Genomic DNA, 27,108 nt, shown 5'->3' with positions numbered 1-27,108 from the left:
GCCTGTTTCCTACTAAAGTCCCATAGCTTTAATGACAAGGTCTCCTTAATGTGTTCCACATGTGGCTGAGGACTTTCTGGACAAATCTAATGCTATTCTGACTCATCTCTTACTTTGGACACCCCCTCCCCTGGCCCCTGCCCATCATAGTTCCCTAATTGTTTAAGATACGTCCATTTTACAGTACGAATTTCTGTGAAGCAGAGACTATGTACTTTCTATTCCTATCATTTGTAGTGCTCAGCAAAGAGCAAATAACTATAGGAAGTGTATAAATTCTTGAGAACTGTTTTTGTAGCTCTAAATAAATTTTTATAAATATTACCTCTGTATTAATTTTTATTTAGTTTGATTTTCAAGGATTTTGTGAAAACACACATAGGGAAAAGTCATGATGCCTATATTTGAGACCTATTTCTGCTGCTCATTTATTGTATTATATATATATATATAATGTCATGGAATGGACTAAGTGATATATAGAACCCCTTCTAGTTCAAAATATTCTTCTGGAATAGGGGGAGGAGAACTCTGGATGATTTTGATGGGGGCACATGATTATATTCTCTGCTCCCGAACTCCCATACCTACCTCCTACCAGGTATGATGATTCCTATGTTCACTTTTGTGATTGATTTTCCAATATCTGTAATGATCTCAAAGAGTACTGTAAAATTCTCAAATAAAAATTAGAATTAATTCATTTAGATCTTTTGAAAAGTATCCTCAATAGTACACTCTATCTACGTAAAATCCAGAAAAGAGATCTACTAGACAAAGTTACAAGAAGAGTTGGGAAATCAGTATTCTAGGTATAAGAGAGCAATAGATGCTTAAAGAAGAAAATTTCAAAGTAGGATGTATGTGGCCAGTGCCTGTTCTCGTTTTGATTCTGGTTATCTATTATGGTATAACAACCAACCCCAAACTTAGATACTTAAAAAAGAACAACTATTATTTATTTAGCCTTCATATTTTCAGGGCCCACTGAGGAGGCATATGTTTGCTCCACAGAGTCAGCTGGGGTGAATTGATGGGGCACTGGAAGATCATTTCCAAGATGACTCATATATATGGCTTTGACTCAAGTTGGAGGGGAGCTCAGCTGGGTCCCAAGACCAGGCATCTGGATTCCTCTCCATGTTGGCCTCTCTACTGGGTACTTGAACTTCATCATAGAATGGGGGCTCAGTTCCAAGAGAGAGTGTCCCAAGAGTCAGGAAGTGGAAGCTGCCAGTTTTTTTAAAGCCTGGGTGTGGAAACTGGCATTGTATTACTTGTGATGTATTCTATTGGTCCATCAGTCAGTGTCCAGATCTGAGGGGAGGAGGAACATTGACTTCACCTGTGGATGGTAGAGTATCAAGTAATTTGAAGGAATGTTTTAAAACTGCCATGTGTTTCTCCAGTGAAAATAGCCTTGTTTTTATTCTGATATTCATTCATTCACTCATTCATTTATTTAAAAGATTTATTTATTTGAGTGAGAGAGAGGGTGAGTGAGCGAGCAAGCACTGGGAGAGGGGCAGAGGGAATCCTAAGCAGACTCTGCATGCTGGCATGGAGCTTGATGCAGGGCTCTATCTCAGGACCTTGAGATCACGACCCTGAGATCGTGACTGGAGCCGAAACCAAGAGTCAAGGCTTAACCAACTGTGTGATCCAGGCACCCCTGATCTTTATTTTCATTATACAAAGGTCAAACAATACAGAAAATTTCTAGGACTCATTTGATATGAAATTTGGAAAAACCCTTGGTCTGCTTTAGTAACACTATCCTGTGTCTAGTCATCTGTCTGGTCATGTCTACATTAAGGCAGTCTTGAGTTAGCTAACCACACATTTGTGTTTTATAAGAAAATATCTATAATTGAGATTTAGTATGTTAATTCTTTGTTTCCTTTCAACACTTTTGTTAATTCCAATGTAGGCTTGGAAGTGATTTTGTGTGTGTGTGTGTGTGTGTGTGTGTGAGTGTGCATGCAAGCGCATGTGTCCATGTGCACATACGTGTGTGCACGTGCACACACACACTGATTTTTATGGAACACTTTCACTCTTTCATTTTTTATTTTTCCATGATCTTTCACTATCTTTAAGTTAAGTCCTCTTTTCCTCCAGGCTTGCAATAGTTACTCCAAAGGAGCAGTGGAAATCCCCTTTTAGGGAAGATGGTGAAACCACTGAGAGTATAACATTTCTATTTTAGAATTCAGAACCTTAATATAGGAAAAGTACTTTGAAACTCATATAGTTCAGGTATTCATCAGCCAATTACTTGAATTCCCTCCATAACATTTCCGCCAAGTAATTATCCAGCTTATACCAGAAGAGATCCAGCAATAGAAAGCCTCCTAGTCATGTGTGGTACACAGTTTCATCTTCAAACATTTCTGCATTTTCACTCTTTTCCTCTTATTGAACTAAATTTGTATCCCTGTACCAAATTTATATCTTAATGTACCAAAACTTCTAAACCCTCTTACCCACAAAAAGCCTTCAGAATTGAAAATACTTATTATGACTCTTTCTTGCTCTGCTGATTTTTCTTACTCTAAACAGTGTCCTTTTTTTCAACTGTTCCTCTTGACATAGTTTCAAATGACTTTCCACCTAACCACTTACCTCTGAATATATTCTGGTTTATTGATGTCCTTAAATATTGTTCAGTATTTAAGAAGAACATAATTGTTAAATACTAAGCAGTATTTAAGAACTCAATACAGCACTCCAGAAGCAGTCTGACAGGGAATTCTTCCATAGTGTTCTTTGCTGTTTATTTTCAATTTAAAACAGGTTGCAAAGTGGCTGTTTGGAATTCCAATAGTCTTAGCAAGATCTGTTCAGTCTCTTCCTCATATTTTGTCTCCTTCCAGGTTGTGGATTTGAAATCTGGAAGAGGAGAAGAAATCTCTGTCATTTATTTTTAATGCAGTGAACACTCAATTCCATTTTCTTCTAGTCTATTCACAGTTTACCAATCTTGAAAAGTAGTGAAGCATTTATAGGCTAAATGACTTTCCAACTTTATCATTCTTTTCTTTGTCAAGTTCTTTGAAAGCAGTTGTTTTAAGGCATATAGGCAACATAACAGGAGACGTATTTTAAGAACCTTAAAGATAAATTAGTGAAGGATTTCTTAGTAAACATACATTTTATATATTTTCAAGTGACCGAGTAACAAGTAATACTGCATAAAGAGAAAGGAAAGGAATGGTATCTGTATACTGGTTTCTGTATTTAATTACATAAATAATTGTTAAATGGCTGGTTGCCCTCATGCTGGAATATTGAATATTGAATCTGAATGTCCTTGATGTAAGATAGGATGCATAATATTCATGCTTTCAGGCTACCTTCAACTCCCCAGGTCAATTAATTTCTAATTGTTTAAGCTAATGAGTTAAATTCCCTAAGTCAGTTGTGGATATGACCCCTCAAAGAGACAACATGGAGGCAGTTTTTTCTTGCATATTTGTAATGAGTTTATTTCAATTTACTTCTTTGTAAAAGTTGACCATCCATGCATGTGATAAGGGACATATTTGGTATGTGTGTAGGTACAATGCTAAAGTTTCTTTTTAAAAAAAAAATTTTTTTTTAAAAGATTTTATTTATTTTTTTGACAGAGAGAGACATAGCGAGAGCAGGAACACAAGCAGGGGGAGTGGGAGAGGGAGAAGCAGGCTTCCCGCAGAGCAGGGAGCCTGATGTGGGACTCGATCCCAGGACCCTGGGATTATGACTTGAGCTGAAGGCAGACGCTTAATGACTGAGCCACCCAGGCACCCCTAAAGTTTCTTTCTTAATGGTTAGTTGGTTGTGAGGGATATTTTCAGTTTTGAAAATGTTAAAATTGGAAGGAAAAGGCAAGGAAACAGATTGGTTAGTTTAGGAGTCACACTTATTAAGTATGACTGCTTGCAGTTGCCAGTCTATCTCTCCTTTGCTATAGTAATGTGGTCTATAGAGTTAGCATTGATTCTTTTTTTTTTTATTCTTATGTTAATCCCCATACATTACATCATTAGTTTTAGATGAAGTGTTCCATGATTCATTGTTTGTGCATAACACCCAGTGCTCCATGCAGAATGTGCCCTCCTCAATACCCACCACCAGGCTAACCCATCCTCCCACCCCCCTCCCCTCTAGAACCCTGTTTGTTTTTCAGAGTCCATGTCTCTCATGGTTCGTCTACCCCTCCGATTTCCCCTGCTTCATTCTTCCCCTCCCGCTACCTTCTTTTTCTTCTTTTTTTTTTTCTTAACATATATTGCATTATTTGTTTCAGAGGTACAGATCTGAGATTCAACAGTCTTGCACAATTCACAGCGCTTACCAGAGCACATACCCTCCCCAGTGTCTATCACCCAGTCACCCCATCCCTCTCACCCAACCCCCCACTCCAGCAACCCTCAGTTTGTTTCCTACAGTTAAGAATTCCTCATATCAGTGAGATCATATGATACATGTCTTTCTCTGTTTGACTTATTTCACTCAACATAATACCCTCCAGTTCCATCCACGTCGTTGCAAATGGCAAGATCTCATTCCTTTTGATGGCTGCATAATATTCCATTGTATATATATACCACTTCTTCTTTATCCATTCATCTGTCGATGGACATCTTGGCTCTTTCCACAGTTTGGCTATTGTGGACATTGCTGCTATAAACATCGGGGTGCACGTACCCCTTCGGATCCCTACTTTTGTATCTTTGGGGTAAATACCCAGTAGTGCAATTGCTGGATCATATGGTAGCTCTATTTTCAACTTTTTGAGGAACCTCCATACAGTTTTCCAGAGTGGCTGCACCAGCTTGCATTCCCACCAACAGTGTAGGAGGGTTCCCCTTTCTCCGCATCCCCGCCAACATCTGTCGTTTCCTGACTTGTTAATTTTAGCCATTCTGACTGGTGTGAGGTGGTATCTCATTGAGGTTTTGATTTGGATTTCCCTGATGCCAAGCGATATTGAGCACTTTTTCATGTGTCTGTTGGCCATTTGGATGTCTTCTTTGGAAAAATGTCTGTTCATGTCTTCTGCCCATTTCTTGATTGGATTCTTTGTTCTTTGGGTGTTGAGTTTGATGAGTTCTTTATAGATTTTGGATACTAGCCCTTTATCTGATATGTCATTTGCAAATATCTTCTCCCATTCTGTCGGTTGTCTTTGGTTTTGTTGACTGTTTCTTTTGCTTTGCAAAAGCTTTTTATCTTGATGAAGTCCCAATAGTTCATTTTTGCCCTTGCTTCCCTTGCCTTGGCGATGTTTCTAGGAAGAAGTTGCTTCGGCTGAGGTCAAAGAGGTTGCTGCCTGTGTTCTCCTTTAGGATTTTGATGAACTCCTGTCTCACATTGAGGTCTTTCAACCATTTGGAGTCTATTTTTGTGTGTGGTGTAAGGAAATGGTCCAGTTTCATTCTTCTGCATGTGGCTATCCAATTTTCCCAACACCATTTGTTGAAGAGACTGTCTTTGTTCCATTGGACATTCTTTCCTGCTTTGTCAAAGATGAGTTGACTATAGAGTTGAGGGTCCATTTCTGGGCTCCTTATTCTGTTCCATTGATCTATGTGTCTGTTTTCGTGCCAGTGCCAGTACCATACTGTCTTGATGATGACAGCTTTGTAATAGAGCTTGAAGTCTGGAATTGTGATGCCATCAGCTTTGCTTTTCTTTTTCAACATTCCTCTGGCTATGCGGGGTCTTTTCTGGTTCCATACAAATTTTAGGATTATTTGTTCCATTTCTTTGAAAAAAGTGGATGGTATTTTGATGGGGATTACATTGAATGTGTAGATTGCTCTAGGTTAGCATTGACATCTTCACAATATTTGTTCTTCCAATCCATGAGCATGGAACGTTTTTCCATTTCTTTGTGTCTTCCTCAATTTCTTTCATGAGTATTTTATAGTTTTCTGAGTCCAGATTGCAAATATTAGCATAGTGAAAAGGAATTCAGAGAGCCACTAAAGGGAATATATTAGAGAACTAAATTTAGATGGATTCCTGCTTCTTCATAACACTTATCATTATTTGATATTATATACTTTTATTTTGTCTTTTTTCTCATAAATTTTAAGCTTCACAATGGTGGGGATTTTGTCTGATTCATTTATTCTTGTATTTCTATACCTAGAATTAGGTTTGGCACAGATATTGATATGTATGAATGAAGGGATGAATTTCAGAAAAAATTTAAGAGCCTAGCTCAGATTAGGTAGTATGAATGTATGGTGGAAAATACCCAGAATCATAGCTCTTTCAGAGAATATTCTTTAGCCTGGCTACATGAGAAAAGAGATTATGGAGCTTGTCCATGATTGTGGAATGGCAGCTCTCCCAGTGCCTGGCACTTAGTGAATGGTAAATACAACTTCAGTGCTGTATGATGTGACATAGTGGTTATGCCAGAGGATGGATGGTGAGGAAATCTAGCATGCCAGCCAGAGTAGTATTGACATGACTAACCACTTGGTCCAAGTAGAATAGGGAAACAGTTTACTAAAGTGATTTGGAAGTCAGAAGTAAAACTACATCAAATTAATGTGATGTTGAAGGCTTGGCTTTAAAGTTCATAGCATAGTTGTTTAATTTTACTGGAGAAAACATAAGTACTACTAGATAAACTACTTAAATCTTGCTTGCTGAAGGTAAAGGTAGTAATGACGAGGCAAAATAAGGTCATAAAGAGATCACCAGAAAAAAAAAAATGTAGCCCAAAGACCCTTAGAAACATAGCTGGACATGTATAAGCATTTCGAGTATTGGTGGTACTGGGGTCTAAGAAAACTTGTTAGGACTTATTTTAAAGTTGGTGAAAAGGAACAGAGAAAGTTCTGATTTCAACCTGTATTAAAAAAAAAAACAAATAAAAAAGCAGTGGAAAGAATTTATTAAACTGGCTGTCATGTTTAAATTTAGTTAGTAGGCTAAAGGAAGGTTCAAAACAATGGGCTACACTGTTGTAGCTGCTTATTTTTACTGGATCTCTTGGCAAAAGTCTCTCATTTCTTCACACTTACTTTTCAAAGACCCTGGAGTCATTTAGCAGAGTAACAGCTTTCAAATAATAATCTGGTGTCTGTCTCAGCTTCTGGTTCTCCCTTTCCCTTTTCATCCTTGCCCTCTTGTTGTTTTTCTTAGTTCCCTTCCCCACCTACTCCCCTACCCCAACACCCTTTTTTCTTTTCTCCTATTCAGTTTCTCTCCTGATTATAGAAGATGTCAGTTAGCTATAAAAATCATCCCATGCATGTGAAACGTGTTTGGTGATGAAGTCTGGAAATTTCACAGGGGATTCTGTTCCAGGGTGGCCATCATTCTATATAGCACATTGGTTTTGAGGGTTGGGATCAACTTGAAGGGATTGAATGTAATTAGTCTCTTGGAAACTCTGGAAACTAGGAGCTACTCTATCATTCCAGACAGTGTTGTAATAGAAAGAAGTCTTTGTCATTAGACAGACCTCATTAAAATCCTAGTTTCTTTTTTTTTTTTTTATTAGCTATATGATGTTGGATGTGTAGCCTCAGTTCTAAGGGTTTCAGCTTCCTCGTCTATAAGAATAGTAATACACACCTCAAAGTATTTTGTGAAGAATAAATGACTGAAGCCTGGAAAGTGATTAGTACAGTACCTGGCATTTGGTAAGATTCACTAAAGGATAGCTACTCTCATTGTTTTCTTGGGTTGATTCTAGTTTCATGCATCTCCTACCAGTGTCCAGCTCAGAACAAATAAATGGCATTGCTCTTTTGGAATCTGAATCAGGACTGAATAAAGTGTGTGCTGTTGGAGCTTCTGGGAGGAGGGATGTGCTTTTCTGTTAGTGAGGTTATTGGTGTCTGAATGGGTACCCTTCAAGTGAGTTGCAGGATAGGCTTGCTAAAACTCTCTTTTGGGGAATATGGAGGTCATACAGTAATCCCTTCTTATCCATGGTTTTGCTTGCCACTGTGTCAGTTACCTGAATTCATTCACGGTTTGGAAGCAGATGATCCTTCTTCTGATGTATTTTCAGAAGATCAGTAAGTAGTAGCCTAACACTTCTGTCACAATACCTACATCAGCCATCTCATTTCATCTCATTGTGTAGGCATTTTATCATCACACATCATCACAAGAATGGTGAGTACAGTACATTAAGATATTTTGAGAGAGAAAGAGACCATATTCACATAACTTTTATTATAGTGTATTGTTATAATTTTTCTATTTCATTATTATAGTTGTTAATCTCTTACTATGCCTAATTTATAAATTAAACTTTATAATAGGCATGTATGTCTATGAAAAAAATAGCATATATGGGGTTTGGTATTATTTACAGTTTCAGGCATCCACTAGGGGTCTTGGAATGTATCTTTCACAGCTAAGGGGGGGGCGTACTACTTCATTGAATGAATTACATCACAGATGTACCTACACAGCAACATGGTGACCTTTTTGGCTAGTGCCAAGTGTTAATTACTTTCTTAAGGCATTAGTCATTGGCATCTTAGTTTCTTTTTCATACCTCTTTATCACGGTCATTTTTTTATTATCAGTTAAAATCTCTATGAATTCAGAGGGTTTGACTCATAATCTTGCACAGTTTACACTTGTAAGTAGTGCATCTTTTTACAGAGCCAATATCCCAATGCAGAATATAGAGTTTTTTGTTTGAAATATGTGTTGCTTTATTTTAAATTAGCATATAATGTAATATCAGGTGCAGGTGTACAATATAGTCATTCAAAACGTCCATACATCACCTTGTGCTCATCACAACTGCACTCCTTAATCCCCATCACCTATTTCACCTATCCCCCCACCTCCCTCTGGTAACCAACCATCAGGTGGTTCTCTGTAGTTAAGAAGTCTGTTTCTTGATTTTGCCTCTCTCTTTCTCTCTTTTTCCCCCTTTGCTCATTTGTTTTATTTCTTAAATTCCACATCTGAGTGAAATCACATGGTATTTATCTTTCTTTGACTGACTTATTTTGCTTTTTGTAATACCCTCCTAGCTACATCCATGTCACTGCAAATGGCAAGATTTCATTCTTTCTATGGCTGAGTAATATTTCATTGTGTATATATACCACCTCTTCTTTATCCATTTGTCAATCGATGGACACTTGCGCTGTTTCTATAATTTGGCTGTTGTAGGTAATGCTGCTATAAGCATCGAGGTGCACTCATCCCTTTGAATTAGTATTTTTATATTCTTTGGGTAAATACATAGTAGTGCAATTGCTGGATTGTAGGGTAGTTCTATTAATAAATTTTTGAAGAGCCTTCATACTGTTTTCCAGAGTTGCTGCACCAGTTTGCATTCCCACCAAGAGTGCAAGAGGGTTCCCCTTTCTCCACATCATTGCCAGCATCTGTTGTTTCTTGTTTTGCTGATTTTAGCCACAGAAAATAGAACTTTATATTTTATTAGAGTATCACATACAAAAACATACTGTTACTCAAATATGGGAAATCTGAGACCTCTGAGCTTCTTTATTCTCTTTTGATGCACAGGCTACATGGCATAGAATTGGAAGGTCTTCATAGGAGATTTAGGTGCATTTTCTCAGTTCTAGGTTTCCCAAGAAATAAGAGCTCAAACTGGAAGTTGTGGAATATGGGTCATAAACACATTTTGAATTAATGTCAACACAACATGGTAGTGTTTTTCTTCCATGTTTTCATTGGTACACTTTGTTTTTATTATGTTAATCAACATACATTACATCATTAGTTTATTTTTTTATTTTATTTTTTTATTATGTTAATCACCATACATTACATCATTAGTTTTTGATGTAGTGTTCCATGATTCATTGTTTGCGTATAACAGCCAGTGCTCCATTAAGTACGTGCCCTCTTTAATACCAATCACCAGGCTAACCCATCCCCTCAACCCCCTCCCCTCTAGAACCCTCAGTTTGTTTCTCAGAGTCCATAGTCTCTCATGGTTCGTCTCCCCCTCCGATTTCCCCCCTTCATTTTTTCCCTTCCTACTATCTACTTTTTTTTTTTTTTAAAGATTTTATTTATTTTTTAGAGAGCGAGTGAGAGAGAAACAGCATGAGAGGGGAGAGGGTCAGAGGGAGAAGCGGGCTCCCCGCTGAGCCGGGAGCCCGATGTGGGACTCGATCCCAGGACCCTGGGATCATGACCTGAGCTGAAGGCAGACGCCTAACCATCTGAGCCACCCAGGCGCCCTTTTTTTTAAACATATAATGTATTATTTGTTTCAGAGTACAGGTCTGTGATTCAACAGTCTTACACAATTCACAGCACTCACCATAGCACATAACCTCCCCAATGTCTATCACCCAGCCACCCCATCCCTCCCACCCACCACCACTCCAGCAACCCTGAGTTTGTTTCCTGAGATTAAGAATTCTTCGTATCAGTGAGATCATATGATACATGAATTCTCTTATTGACTTATTTTGCTCAGCATAATAACCTCCAGTTCTATCCACGTCGTTGCACATGGCAAGATCTCATTCCTTTTGATGGCTGCATAATATTCCATTGTATATATAAATACATATATATGTACATATACATATATATATACCACATCTTCTTTATCCATTAATCTGTCGATGGACATCTTGGCTCTTTCCACAGTTTGGCTATTGTGGACATTGCTGCTATAAACATCAGGGTGCATGTACCCCTTTGGATCCCTACATTTGTATCTTTGGGGTAAATACCCAGTAGTGTAATTGCTGGGTCATAGGGTAGCTCTATTTTCAACTTTTTGAGGAACCTCCATACTGTTTTCCAGAATGGCTGCCCCAGCTTGCATTCGCACCAACAGTGTAGGAGGGTTCCCTTTTCTCCGCATCCCCATCAACATCTGTTGTTTAGCCATTCTGACTGGTTTGAGGGGGCATATCATTGAGGTTTTGATTTGGATTTCCCTGATGCCAAGTGATGTTGAGTCCTTTTTCATGTGTCTGTTGGCCATTTGGATGTCTTCTTTGGAAAAATGTCTGTTCATGTCTTCTGCCCATTTCTTGATTGGATTATTTGTTCTTTGGGTGTTGAGTTTGATAAGTTCTTTACAGATTTTGGGTACTAGCCCTTTATCGGATATGTCATTTGCAAATATCTTCTCCCATTCTGTCGGTTGTCTTTTGGTTTTGTTGACTGTGTTTTTGGTTTTGGTTTTTGGTTTTGTTGACTGGTTTTGCTGTGCAAAAGCTTTTTATCTTGATGAAGTCCCAATAGTTCATTTTTGCCCTTGCTTCCCTTGCCTTTGGCGATGTGTCTAGGAAGAAGTTGCTGTGGCTGAGGTCAAGAGGTTGCTGCCTGTGTTCTCCTTTAGGATTTTGATGGACTCCTGTCTCACATGTAGGTCTTTCAGCCATTCTGAGTCTGTTTTTGTGTGTGGTGTAAGGAAATGGTCCAGTTTCATTCTTCTGCATGGGGCTGTCCAATTTTCCCAACACCATTTGTTGAAGAGACTGTCTTTTTTCCATTGGACATTCTTTTCCTGCTTTGTCAAAGATGAGTTGACCATAGAGTTGAGGGTCCATTTCTGGGCTCTTTATTCTGTTCCACTGATCTATGTGTCTGTTTTTGTGCCAGTACCATACTGTCTTGATGATGACAGCTTTGTAATAGAGCTGGAAGTCTGGGATTGTGATACCGCCAGCTTTGCTTTTCTTTTTCAACATTCCTCTGGCTATGCGGGGTCTTTTCTGGTTCCATACAAATTTTAGGATTATTTGTTCCATTTCTTTGAAAAAAGTGGATGGTATATTTGTAGAGATTGCATTAAATGTGTAGATTGCTCTAGGTAGCATTGACATCTTCACAATATTTGTTCTTCCAATCCATGAGCATGGAACGTTTTTCCATTTCTTTATGTCTTCCTCAATTTCTTTCATAGGTATTTTATAGTTTTCTGAGTCCAGATTCTTTTCCTCTTTGGTTAGATTTATTCCTAAGTATCTTACGGTTTTGGGTGCAATTGTAAATGGGATCGACTCCTTAATTTCTCTTTCTTCTGTCTTGTTGTTGGTGTATAGGAATGCCAGTGATTTCTGTGCATTGATTTTATATCCTGCCACTTGACTGAATTCCTGTATGAGTTCTAGCAGTTTTGGGGTGGAGTCTTTGGGGTTTTCCACAGAAAGTATCATATCATCTGCAAAGAGTGAGAGTTTGACTTTTTCTTTGCCGATTTGGATGCCTTTGATTTCTTTTTGTTGTCTGATTGCTGTGGCTAGGACTTCTAATACTATGTTGAATAGCAGTGGTGATAGTGGACATCCCTGCCCTGTTCCTGACCTTAGGGGGAAAGCTCTCAGGTTTTCCCCATTGAGAATGATATTCGCTGTTGGTTTTTCATAGATTGCTTTTATGACATTGAGTTATGAATCCCCTCTGAAGAGTTTTGAGCAAGAAAAGATGCTGTACTTTGTCAAAAGCTTTTTCTGCATCTATTGAGAGGATCATATGGTTCTTGTTCTTTCTTTTATTAATGTATTGTATCACATTGATTGATTTGCGGATGTAGAACCAACCTTGCAGCCCAGGGATAAATCCCACTTGGTCATTGTAAATAATCTTTTTAATGTACTTGGATCCTATTGGCTGGTATTTTGGTGGAAATTTTTGCATCCATGTTCATCAGGGATATTGGTTTGTAATTCTCCTTTTTGATGGGGCCTTTCGTTTTGGGATCAAGGTAATGGTCCCCTCACAGAACGAGTTTGGAAGTTTTCCTTCCATTTCTATTTTTTGGAACAGTTTCAGAAGAATTGGTATTAATTCTTTTTTAAATGTTTGGTAGAATTCTCCTGGGAAGCCATCTGGCCCTTTGCTCTTGTTTGTGGGGAGATTTTTTACGACTGCTTCCATTTCCTTAGTGGTTATAGGTCTGTTCAGTTCTTCTATTTCTTCCTGGTTCAGTTTTGGTAGTTGATACATCTCTAGGAATGCATCCATTTCTTCCAGATTATCCAATTTGCTGGCATATAGTTGCTCATAACATGTTCGTATAATTGTTTGTATTTCTTTGGTGTTGGTTGTGATCTCTCCTCTTTTTCATGATTTTAGTTATTTGGATCCTATCTCTTTTCTTTTTGATAAGACTGGCCAGGGGTTTATCAATCTTGCTAATTCTTTCAAAGAACCAGCTCCTAATTTCATTGATCTGTTCTACTCTGTTGGTTTCTATTTCATTGATTTCTGCTCCAATCTTTAATATTTCTCTTCTTCTGCTGGGCTTAGGCTTTATTTGCTGTTCTTTCTCCAGCTCCTTTAGGTGTAGGGTTAGGTTGTGTACTTGAAACCTTTCTTGTTTCTTGAGAAAGGCTTGTATTGCTATACACTTTCCTCTTAGAACCACCTTTGCTGCATCCCAAAGATTTCGAACAGTTGTGTTTTCATTTTCATCGGTTTCCATGAATTTTTAAAATTCTTCTTTAATTTCCTGGTTGACCCATTCATCCTTTAGTAGGATGATCTTTAGCCTCCATGTATTTGAGTTCTTTCTGACTTTCCTCTTGTGATTGAGTTCTAGTTTCAAAGCACTGTGGTCTGAAAATATGCGGGGAATGACCCCAATCTTTTGGTACCAGTTAAGACCTGATTTGTGACCTAGGATGAGATCTATTCTGGAGAATGTTCTATGGGCACTAGAGAAGAATGTGTATTCTGTTGCTTTGGGATGGGATGTTCTGAATATGTGAAGTCCATTTGTTCCATTGTGTCATTTAAAGTCTTTATTTCCTTGTTGATCTTTTGCTTAGATGATCTGTCCAGTTCAGCGAGGGAGGTGTTAAAGTCCCCCACTATTAGTGTATTGTTGTCAATGTGTTTCTTTGATTTTGTTATTAATTGGCTTATATTATTGGCTGCTCCCATGTTAGGGGCATAGATATTTACAATTGTTAGGTCTTCTTGTTGGATAGACCCTTTAAGTATGATATAGTGTCCTTCCTCATCTCTTATTATAGTGTTTGGTTTAAAATCTAATTTGTCTGATATAAGGATTGTCACCCCAGCTTTCTTTGCATGTCCATTAGCATGGTAAATGGTTTTCCACCCCCTCACTTTCAATCTGGAGGTGTCTTTGGGTCTAAAATGAGTCTCTTGCAGACAGCATATTGATGGGTCTTTTTTTTTTTTTTTTAAAGATTTTTATGTATTTACAGAGAGAGAAAGAAAGAGTAAGAGGGTACACAAGTAGGGGGAGTGGGAGAGGGAGAAGCAGGCTTCCCGCAGAGCGGGGAGCCCAATGTGGGGCTCGACCCCAGGACCTTGGGATCATGACCTGAGCTCAAGGCAGATGCTTAACGACTGAGCCACCTAGGCGCCCCTTGGTGGGTCTTGTTTTTTATCCAAACTGATACCCTGTGTCTTTTGATTGGGGCTTTTAGCCCATTTACATTCAGGGTAACTATTGAAAGATATGAATTTAGTGGCATTGTATTGCCTGTAAGGTGACTGTTACTGTATATTGTGAGTGTTCCTTTCTGGTCTATGTTGCTTTTAGGCTCTGTCTTTGCTTAGAGGACCCCTTTAAATATTTCTGGTAGGGCTGGTTTCGTGTTTGCAAATGCCTTTAGTTTTTGTTTGTCCTGGAAGCTTTTTTCTCTCCTATTTTCAATGGCAGCCTAACTGGATATAGTATTCTTGGCTGCATATTTTTCTCATTTAATGCTCTGAATATATCATGCCGTCCTTTGTGGCCTGCCAGGTCTCTGTGGATAGGTCTGTTGCCAGTCTAATGTTTCTACCATTGTAGGTTACATATCTCTTCTCCTGAGCTGCTTTCAGGGTTTTCTCTTTGTCTCTGAGACTCGTAAGTTTTACTTTTAGATGTCAAGGTGTTGACCTACTTTGTTGATTTTGAGGGGGGTTCCCTGTACCTCCTGGATTTTGATGCCTGTTTCCTTCCCCAAGTTAGGGAAGTTCTCTGCTATAATGTGCTCAAATATATCTTCTGCCCGTCTGTCTCTTTCTTTCTTTTTCTGGTATTCCAATTATTCTAATATTGTTTTGTTTTATGGTATCACTTATCTCTTGAATTCTGCCCTTGTGATCCAGTAGTTGTTTATTTCTCTTTTTCTCAGCTTCATTATTCTCCATCATTTGGTTTTCTTTTTATTGACTTATTTTTTATATATAATATCGTTTCTTTATTATGTTAATCACCATATATTACATCATTAGTTTTTGATGTAGTGTTCCATGATTCATTGTTTGTGTATACCACTCTGTGCTCCATGCAGTACGTGCCCTCTTTAATACCCATCACCAGGCTAACCCATCCCCCACCGCCTCCCTTTAGAACCCTCAGTTTGTTTCTCAGAGTCCATAGACTCTCATGGTTCGTCTCCCCCCTCCGATATACCCCCCTTCATTTTTCCCTTCCTGCTATCTTCTTCTTCTTTTTTTAACGTATAGTATGTTATTTGTTTCAGAGCCACACGTCTATGATTCAACAGTCTTACACAATTCACAGTGCTCACCATAGCACATACCCTCCCCAATGTCTGTACCCAGCCACTCCATCGTTCCCAACCCCCACCACTCCAGCAGTCCTGAGTTTGTTTCCTGAGATTAAGAATTCCTCGTATCAGTGAGTTCATATGATACATGTCTTTCTCTTATTGACTTATTTCGCTCAGCATAATACCCTCCAGTTCTATCCACGTCATTGCAAATGCAAGATTTCATTCCTTTTGATGGCTGCATAATATTCCCTTGTGTGTGTGTGTGTGTGTGTGTGTGTGTGTATACACACCACATGTTCTTTATCCATTCATTTGTCGATGGACATCTTGGCTGTTTCCATAGTTTGGGTATTGTGGACATTGCTGCTATAAACATCAGGGTGCACGTACCCCTTTGGATCCCTACGTTTGTATCTTTGGGGTAAATACCCAGTAGTGTAATTGCTGGATCATATGGTAGCTCTATTTTCAACTTTCTGAGGAACCTCCATACTGTTTTCCAGCGTGGCTGCACCAGCTTGCATTCCCACCCACAGTGTAGGAGGGTTCCCCTTTTTCAGCATCCCCGCCAACATCTGTCATTTCCTAACTTGTTAATTTTAGCCACTCTGACTGGTGTGACAGCTATCTCACTGAGGTTTTGATTCGGATTTCCCTAATGCCAAGTGATGTTGAGTCCTTTTTCATGTGTCTGTTGGCCATTTGGATGTCTTCTTTGGAAAAATATCTGTTCATGTCTTCTGCCCATTTCTTGATTGGATCATTTGTTCTTTGGGTGTTGAGTTTGATAAGTTCTTTATAGATTTTGGATACTAGCCCTTTATCGGATATGTCATTTGCAAATATCTTCTCCCATTCTGTCGGCTGTCTTTTGGTTTTGTTGACTGTTTCTTTTGCTCTGCAAAAGCTTTTTATCTTGATGAAGTCCCAATAGTTCATTTTTGCCCTTGCTTCCCTTGCCTTTGGCGATGTGTCTAGGAAGAAGTTGCTGTGGCTGAGGTCGAAGAGGTTGCTGCCTGTGTTCTCCTTTAGGATTTTGATGGACTCCTGTCTCACATGTAGGTCTTTCAGCCATTCTGAGTCTATTTTTTGTGTGGTGTAAGGAAATGGTCCAGTTTCATTCCTCTGCATGTGGCTGTCCCAATTTTCCCAACACCATTTGTTGAAGAGACTGTCTTTTTTCCATTGGACATTCTTTCCTTTCTTTGTTGAAAATGAGTTGACCATAGAGTTGAGGGCCCATTTCTGGGCTCTCTATTCTGTTCCACTGATCTATGTGTCTGTTTTTGTGCCAGTACCATACTGTCTTGATGATGACAGCTTTGTAATAGAGCTTGAAGTCAGGAATTTTGATGCCACCAGCTTTGTTTTTCTTTTTCAATATTTCTCTGGCTATTCGGGGTCTTTTCTGGTTCTGTACAAATTTTGGGATTATTTGCTCCATTTCTTTGAAAAAAGGTGATGGTTGGGTGCCTGGGTAGCTCAGTTGGTTGGGCGACTGCCTTTGGCTCAGGTCATGATCCTGGAGTCCCAGGATCGAGTCCTGCATCGGGCTCCCTGCTCGGTGGGGAGTCTGCTTCTCCCTCTGACTTCCCCTCTCTCATTCTCTCTCTCTCTCAAATAAATAAATAAAATATTTGAAAAATGTTGATGGTATTTTCGTAGGGATTGCATTAAATGTGTAGATGCTCTGGGTAGGGTTGACATCTTTACAATATCTGTTCTTCCAATCCAGGAGCATGGAACGTTTTTTCCATTTCTTTGTGTCTTCCTCAATTTCTTTCATGAGTATTTTATAGGTTTCTGAGTCCAGATTCTTTGCCTCTTTGGTTAGATTTATTCCTAGGTATCTTATGGTTTTGGGTGCAGTTGTAAATGGGATCGACTCCTTAATTTCTCTTTCTTCTGTCTTGTTGTTGGTGTATAGGAATGCCAGTGATTTCTGTGCATTGATTTTATATCCTGCCACTTTACTGAATTCCTGTATGAGTTCTAGCAGTTTTGGGGTGGAGTCTTTGGGGTTTTCCACAGAAAGTATCATATCATCTGCAAAGAGTGAGAGTTTGACTTTTTCTTTGCCGATTTGGATGCCTTTGATTTCTTTTTGTTGTCTGATTGCTGTGGCTAGGACTTCTAATACTATGTTGAATAGCAGTGGTGATAGTGGACATCCCTGCCCTGTTCCTGACCTTAGGGGGAAAGCTCTCAGGTTTTCCCCATTAAGAATGATATTCGCTGTTGGTTTTTCATAGATGGCTTTTATGACATTGAGTTATGAATCCCCTATCCCTATACTCTGAATAGATTTGTTCAAGAAAGGATGCTGTACTTTGTCAAAAGCTTTTTCTGCATCTATTGAGAGGATCATATGGTTCTTGTTCTTTCTTTTATTAATATAGTGTATCACATTGATTGATTTGGGGATGTTGAACCAACCTTGCGGCCCAGGGATAAATCCGACTCGGTCGTGGTGAATAATCCTTTTAATGTACTGTTGGATCCTGTTGGCTAGTATTTTGGTGAGAATTTTTCATCCATGTTCATCAAGGATATTGGTCTGTAATTCTCCTTTTTGATGGGGTCTTTGTCTGGCTTGGGGATCAAGGTAATGCTAGCCTCATAAAATGAGTTTGGAAGTTTTCCTTCCATTTCTATTTTTTGGAACAGTTTCAGAAGAATAAGTATTAATTCTTCTTGAAATGTTTGGTAGAATTCCCCTGGGAAGCCATCTGGCCCTGGGCTCTTGTTTGTGGGGAGATTTTTGATGACTGCTTCCATTTCCTTAGTGGCTATAGGTCTATTCAGGTTTTCTATTTCATCCTGGTTCAGTTTTGGTAGTTGATACATCTCTAGGAATGCATCCATTTCTTCCAGATTATTTAATTTGATGGCATAGAGTTGCTCATAATATGTTCGTATAATTGTTTGTATTTCTTTGGTGTTGGTTGTGATCTCTTCTCTTTCATTCATGATTTTAGTTATTTGGGTCCTTTCTCTTTTCTTTTTGATAAATCTGGCCAGGGTTTTATCAGTCTTGTTAATTCTTTCAAAGAACCAGCTCCTAGTTTTATTGATTTGTTCTACTGTTCTTTTGGTTTCTATTTTATTGATTTCTGCTCTGATCTTTATTATTTCTCTTCTGTTGGTTTACATACTGGTGTTTGCATTTGTTTTACTTATTTTGTTTCATAGGTTTTTTTCACACTAAGTTTATTTTTCTTACCAGCCTCTCTAGTCAACTACATTACCTAAAGCTTCAAGTCAGTTCCCCAAATAATGTGAGCAAGATGAATTTTTAAAATTAATTTATTTTTTAATTCCAGTATAATTAGCATACAGTGTTATATTAATATCAGGTGTGCGATATAGTGATTCAACAATTCTGTACCTTGTTCAGTGCTCATCAAAGTAAATGTATTTTTTTTTTAAACATATTATTTATTTATTTCACAGAGAGAGATAGCAAGAGCTTGAACACAAGCAGGGGGAGTGGGAGAGGGAGAAGCAGGCTTCTCGCTGAGTAGGGATCCCGATGCGGGGCTCGATCCCAGGACCCTGGGATCATGACCTGAGCCAAAGGCAGATTCTTGACTGAGCCACCCAGGAGCCTCAGTAAATGTACTCTTAATCCGAGTCTAGTTTTTTGTTTGTCTCTTTTTTCCTTTGTTCATTTGTTTTGTTTCTTTAATTTCACATATAAGTGAAATCATATGGTATTTGTCTTTCTCTGATCGACTTATTGCACTTAGCATTATACCCTCTAGATCCCTCCATGTTGTTGCAAAAGGCAAGATTTCATTTTTTATGGCTGAGTGATATTCCAGTGTATATATATATATATATATATATATATATACATATATATATATATATATCTCCAGTTCTTCTTTATCCATTCAGGTATTGATGAAAACTTGGGTTGCTTCCTTATCTTGGCTATTGTAAATAATGCTGCAGTAAACATAGGAGTGCATGTATTTTTTGAATTAGTGTTTTCTCTGTTTTGTGTGTAGTGGAATTACTAGATAATATGCTAATTCTGTTTTTAATTTTTATGCTATAAATGCTTATATTAAGAAAAATAGTTCAAACAAAAAACTTAGCATTGTAGTATAAGAAACTAGAAAATGAAGAAACTTATCTGAAATTTAGTAGGGAAGGAAATAACAAAGAAAAATCAGAAATAAATAAAACAGCAGAATAAACAGTAACATAACATTGAAATTAACGAGCAGTTTTTCCAAAAAATTAAAGAAAATTGGCAATGCTGTAACTACATTCCTAAGATTTTTTTTCTTAAGACTCAAAAATGAGAAATGGAAGAGAGATCAATAAAACAGATACCACAGAAATACATAGTGTTAATAACAAATTACTATAAACACTTATACACTAACAAATGAGATTACTTAGAAAGAAACCCTAGATAACTCCTAAAAATGCCCAAGTTACCAAGATTGAATCATGAATCTTCAATCCAAGAAGTAGGAATCTTCTTAGACCAATAAAAAGAGTGAAAGTTGAATTAGGAATCAGATATCTCCCAGTACAGAAAAACCCAAGACTACATGGTTTCATTGATAAATTCTACCAAACCTTAAAAAAATTGATAGTCTTTATCAAAATCTTACAAATAATGGAATAAAGGAAACATATTCAAAATCATTCTATAAGGCCAGTATTACCCTGATTCCAAAATGGGATAAAAACAATACAAGAACAAAAATGTCTATTTTGTCCAATATAAATATTGTTATTCCAGCATTCTTTGCCATCCATTTGGGTCATAAATGTTTCTCCACCCTGTCACTTTCAATATGCAGGTATCTTTAGGTCTAAAATGAGTCTCATAACACATAAAAACCACCCACTTAAGGTTCTGAGTCAGTGAGTGGATTGAGGACAAATGAACTTTTCTAGAACGCTAGAGGCAGAGATACTGATCAAGGACCTCTGGGTACTGACTCCGCAATCTTCCTTAGATTTGGATGTGGTCTTGCCAAAGCTGTTTAATGTAAGACCCAAAGGTTCCTACTATTTTTTTTATGGGGGAGGGTCGGAGGAAACAAATGGAAGAGTAAAGAGATGATTAGTATAAGTTCTTTTGGAGTGGTAAATATTGATGGCATATAGCAAGCACTCAGTTTCTCGAAATCTGTGCACATACTATTGCTAACAGCTACTGCTGCTGTTCTTCATCCCACCCTGAGCAAAGGTGAACTTTGAACTCCACTCTTCTGCCTTGGGTCCATTTTATATATGGATTCATATTTATTTTATTTCATATAAAAGTTGGGCTATACATTCTTCTACATTTTAATTTCAGTTCATAATTTACTTACCCATACTGTTTATGTCTTTCTCTCTGTATTAGTCAGATAAACCAGTTATGCTGAATTAACAAAGTACTCCTAAATCACATGGTTTAACACAATACAAATTTATTTCTCACTTAATGCTATATGTTTAAAAGGTGTACAATATAGTGATTCAACAATTTTTTTAAATAAATGAAATAAATGAATGAAAATAAATCTTTTTAATAATCCCTTTTTAAATAAATGAAATATTTTACATACAAAGACACATTTTCTACCCTTTTCTCTTTACAGCTATCTGTATAGGTGACCAGGTATAACTAAAGTTGGTAAAATTTATGATAACCTTCGAATTTCTACAAAAATTGGGATTTTGGTTGGAATTCCATTAAATAGGAGATAATTGCTACCTTACTGATTCTTTCTATCCCTAAATATATATCTTCATGTATTTAAGTCTTCTTTTATGTCTTTGAATAAATTATTATTTTCTCCATTACATTTTTGTGTGTATTTTATTAAATTTTATTTCTAGTTATCTTATATATTTTTGATGAGTTTTGAAGAGTCTGTGGCAGGCTTTGTGTATTAGCTAATCTAGTAGCAATTCTTAATCCTGCAGCTTGAGGTAAACATATGACCTAGTTCTGGCCAATGGCACTTAAGTCCAATGGAGTGGTTATTAGGAAGACTTTTTTTCTGGAAAAAGGTATGTTACTGTTAATATCCTTTTCCTGTTCTTCTTGTTTGTGGTGCAGGTATGAAGTCATGGTGCTTAGAGATACTTCACCTATTCTGTGAATAAGAAATGACAAAACATAGGTATAAAAACGTGGAAGTCAGATGGATGGAAAAAAGCCCTCAGGTACTCGCTGACATTGTAGAGTAGCTGAATCATGTGAGTGCTTACCTTCAGATTTTTTGACATATGAGAAAAATTAACCTTAATTTGTTTAAGTCACTATAGTTTTGTTCTCTGTTTCTTTCAGACCCAACCAATTCTGATATAGTAGCTATTTTGGTACTAAATGTTTGCATTGTTTGTTGCTGTTAGATAGCAAATTAATTATTGTTTTCTGATCTTGTATCTAGCAATCTTCTTAAACTTTATTATTTCTAATAAGTTTCAATTCTCTTGAATTTTTAATGTTTAAATTATACCATATATTATGAAATATGGCGGTGTTTATAGGAGTAGCCAGGACAAAAAACCAAGAAGTAGGAACTGAAAATGGTTTTTCTATTTCTTTGGATTGGCCACATTAAGGCTGTCTGACTTTTGTCTAACTGGAATCAATTTCATGCAGGACTATAAAGTTTTTTGAGTTTTGTCATTGTTCCCATGTAAACACACAACAGATTCCAGTGGTGAAAACAGTTCTATAATTTCAAATGTTTGTGACATTCATTAACAGCTTATCACTAAAAATATCTGCCTTTAAAAAAATTGGGGCACTAGTTAACTCAATTATTGTGCATGAGCTTTAAAAGAGAATATTCCCCAAACTCCTGAACAAATGATTTGGGGATACATTTTTCAGATTCTTAAAATGCAGATATCCTTAGAGTGTGGGTTTACCAATAGTTAGTAAAGGGAGGATGGTTGAAGAAAACTGTATGAGGTGTGACATTGTGGGCACTAGTTATGAAAGAACCCACTTTTCTTCCTGTTTCTCAGCTTTCTTGATTTAATAGACCATAGAGAGATCTGAACAGAGTTATGGAGTTAGATTTATTTGAAATGCATTTACAAATGATTGAAGGACAAATGTGAATTCTACTTTTTGGATACCCTGTTATTTTGATTTTAAAATTTAGAGACTGTCTGTAGTTCTCTTTTAATTGTAACTTTACTTTTATGTCTTTTTAAACTTACAAACTTTTTGTGGAAACCCAAGCTGAGATTAGGGTCAGGTGTTTTGTTTATCATACTCAGTGATAATGTTTTAAGGTAGACTTGTTTTGTGGAAATGTGAATGTTAAAGCACTCTAAAAATTTAAAGCATACCTTTTATGGCACTTTGCTGTTACCCCTTTTCCTAATCTAGGAAAGGTCTGCATCCTTGAAGTTCTCTGTATCTGCTTAGAAATTGTTATTCTTCTACACTTGGTTGTCAGAGAATGGTGGGGCACTTTTGAGTCCTGTAAGTAAATTTCTTCCAGCCTGATTGCTTCCTGTTTGATGAGTAAACATTTCTACTGTTAATTTGACTGTCCCTCTTGAGTATCATTAAGATGTCATTTTTTCGGTTTTTATTTTTTCTTGAAGTTTCTGCAGAAGTTTATAATATTGAAACTCTGGGTCTCATCCCCTAATAACTTTTCTATCAGCTTTTATGACTGTAAGCTATTCTGCATTCCCTTTTATTTCTTGAACTATTCCTTCATTTCTGTTGCTTTTTAAACTTCTCTCTCTCCTTCTCTTCCTAAGCTTATTTATAAAGATCTAGTCCCTTAGCTTACTGTGCTTTTTCTCAGTACAGATTTTTTGTATAGAGAATTGATCAGTATTTTTTTGTTCGACTGTGCTAATTGTGACTAAATATATAAATATCTCTAGGGTTGACTTTTCACTTGAGCTTCAGTTATTTATATCCGGTTTCTTCCAGGATGCTTATTACACTTGTATAATGTAAATTAGCCTAAAATTAATTTCATCACTCTCCTTACCTAAACTGTATATCTCCTAATTGATACCATCATTTTCCTGGTCATTTATTTTTTATTTATTTATTTATTTATTTATTTATTTATTTATTTATTTTTAAGATTTTATTTATTTATTTGAGAGTGAGAATGAGAGAGAGAGAGCATGAGAGGGGGGAGGGTCAGAGGGAGAAGCAGACTCCCCACCGAGCAGGGAGCCTGATGCGGGACTCGATCCCGGGACTCCAGGATCATGACCTGAGCCGAAGGCAGTCGCTTAACCAACTGAGCCACCCAGGCGCCCTTTCCTGGTCATTTAAACTTGAAATGACTTCATCTTGAGTTATCCCTCTTTTTAGTATCTTTATATACTCTACTAAACTATATACATTTTCCTTTAAAATATCTACTTCATACTTTGGTTTCTTTCAATTTTCTCTGCCATAATCCCAGTTTAGTCTTTGATCTGTTTTTATCTAGATTTCTGTTTTGATCTCTTGAGTCTTTCTTGAGTCACTCTTTCATAAAACATGCTGCATATTCTGGTTATGTTAATCATTTACAGAAATGCCTTCTCCAAGTTACTTTCCTCCTCAGTAATTTCTTTACTAAATAAATTCAATTATCTGCCCTTCAGAATAAAGATCAGTGAGTTTGCATATATAACTGTAGAAATGATCCAAAATTAAGACCAGAGAGATAAAATGTACAGAGCTTCAGTGAGTTGTGGAAAACACCCGAGAGTTTCACATGTGTATAACTGGAGTCCCAGAAAGAGAAGAGGGATGGGAACCACAAAGAACATTTTAAGAAAAATGGCCTGAAATTTCTTAATTTGATGAAAAATATAAACTCACAGATTGAAGACTTACAAATCCTAAACAAAAGAAATATAAAGCCACATGAAGCCACATTATAATTAAATTGATAAAAAGCTAGTCATAAATGGAAATCTTAAAAGCATCCAGAGAAAAAGGCACATATATATAGAAGGACAAAGATAAAAATGATGGAGACCCCTCAATAAAAACTATACAAGCTAGAATACAATGGAGCAATAAAGTACTAAGTAGAGCAGTTCTTGTCTGGTATATCTTTTACCATCCATTTCTAAGGATATATCTGTATCTTTATATTCAAAATGAGTTTTTTATGGATAACATATAATTGAATTTTGCTTTTTAAAATTCAATCTGATAATCTCTGCCATTTAATAGTAATGTTTAGACCATTTAATGTAATTAATAGTATGATTGGGTTGAAATCTACCATCTTGTTACATGTTTGCTATGGATATCTTATTCATTTTTCTCTTTTCCTGCTTTACTTTGTATAAATGACTTTTAAAAATAATTCCATTTTATCTTCATTCTTGGCTAATTAACCATACATGTCTTTTGACTTTGTTGTTTTTAAAGTAACAACTGCTTCTCCTGAAAGAAGCCATCAACCTAAAATTCTATACTTAGTTAAAAATATTTTTCAAATATGAAAGTGCAATAAAGACTTTTATGGAGAAAGAAAAGCTGAGAGAATGCCTTTTTTTCAGTAGACCTGAACTATAGAAGTGTTAAGAGGAGTTTTTTTAGGCAGAAAGCAAATTACATCAGATGGAAACTTGGCTCTACGTAAAGGAATGGTGAGCTCCAAAATGGATAAAAAGTAAGTTTATAGAAAATATGTTTTCTTCTTTTTAAGTCTCTTTAAAAGATAGTTTATTGTTTAAAGCAAAAGTGATAACAATGTATTAGGGGATTTATAACTTCTCTAGAAATAAAATGTGTGACAAAAATAGCAAAAAGAAAAGATAAAGAACATGGAAGCATACTATTATAAGATTCTTACACTTTTAAATGGAATTTGTTATTTAAGCAATTCTAATATTATTTAAATGTAGACTGTGATAGCAAAAGTGTATTTTAAAGCCTAGAGCAACAACTAAAAATAGCAATAACAATGTGAAGAGGTAGAGCTAATTAGCTATGAGTAAAAAAAAAAAAAAAGGAATCTTAAAGAGCCACTAATTTTATTTAAAATAAAGCAGGAAAAGAAGAAAAGCTAACAATAAGACACATAGAAAACAACAAGATGGTATGTTTCAATCCAACTATATTAATAATTACATTAAAAGTAAATGGTCTAAACACTACAATTAAAGGACAGAGATGATCAAAATGGATTAAAAAAGCAATACTCAACTATTTGCTATCTACAAGAAGCCCACTTTAGACATAAAGACACAGATATATTAAAAATAAAAGGAAACAGTGGAGTAGTCATATTTATATTAAAATAGACTCAGAGCAAGGAATATTAACAGAGATAATGTAGAATATTCTGTAATAATAAAAGGATAAACTGATCAAGGGATAATACAATTCAGAATAAATGTGTATGCACCACATTATAAAGTCTGAAAATACATGAAAAAAAGATAAATAAGTGATTAAAAAAGAGAATAGATAAATACATAATTATAATCAAATATGTTGTTGATTCTCTTTCATTAATGTATAGAAAAGTAGACAGAAAATCAGTAAGTATATAGAAAACTTGAAAAATACTAATAATCAACTTTACCAAATTGACATTATAAAAGTCCCACCAAATGACAACAGAATACAAATTCTCTTCAATATACATAGAACATTATGAAGATAATAGATCACATTTTACATTATAAAGGGAGTCTCAATAAGTGTTTTTTTTTTTTTTTAAGATTTTTATTTATTTATTTGACAGAGAGAGACACAGTGAGAGAGGGAATACAAGCAGGGGTGAGTGGAAGAGGGATAGGCAGGCTTCCTGCTGAACAGGGAGCTGGATGTGGGGCTCTATCCCAGAACCCTGGGATCATGACCTCATCCTAAGGCAGACGCTTAATGGCTGAGCCACCCAGGCACCCCTCAGTAAGTTTTAAGTATGTTTTCTCACTATAACAGAATTAAAATAGAAATGAATATCAGAAAGATATCTGGAATATCTCCAAGTATTTATTAATCAAGTAACACAGAACTAAATAACTCATGAGCTCAGAAAGAAAGGCAATGTATTAGCAAGTGTTTTGAAATGAATTAATATTATAACTTGCCACAATTTGTGGGAAGCATTGCTTAGAGGGAAATTTAAGTTTTAAGTACTTTTATTAGAAAAAAGAGGTCCTCGAAATCAATGATCTAAACTTATATCTCAAAAATAGTGGAAAAATAAGAACAAATTAAACACAAAGGAGTGAAATAATTATAAAAACAACAAAGCTCAAATATGAAACAAACTCTAGGAAATGTTAAAAAATACAAGTGCTGGGCACCTGGGTGGCTCAGTCAGTTGAGCATCTGTCTTTAGCTCAGGTCATGATCCCAGTGTCCTGGGATCGAGTCCTGCGTTGGGCTCCTTGCTCAGTGGGGAGTCTGCTTCTCCCTCTGCTCTTGCTCTCTCTCTCTCAAATAAATAAAATCTTAAAAAGAAGAAAACCAAATGCTTTTTTGGGGGAAATGTTAATAAAATTGATAATCCTCTAGTCAGAATTATTAGTTAAAAAAAAAAAGGCACAGATTACCAATATCAGGAATGTAAGAGGAAGAATCCTTACTAATATTACAGGCATTAAATAGAGAATAAGGTGAGACTATGAACAACTAACTTTATGCCATCCATCCCACAATTTAGAGATAAATAGG

This window comes from Mirounga angustirostris, unplaced genomic scaffold (genome assembly GCF_029215605.1).
Source record: "Mirounga angustirostris isolate CCGP_5_RB_7025 unplaced genomic scaffold, mMirAng1.0.hap1 SCAF_2, whole genome shotgun sequence".
In the NCBI taxonomy this organism is placed as follows: Eukaryota; Metazoa; Chordata; class Mammalia; order Carnivora; family Phocidae; genus Mirounga; species Mirounga angustirostris.
Note: the sequence above shows the minus strand (reverse complement) of the source record.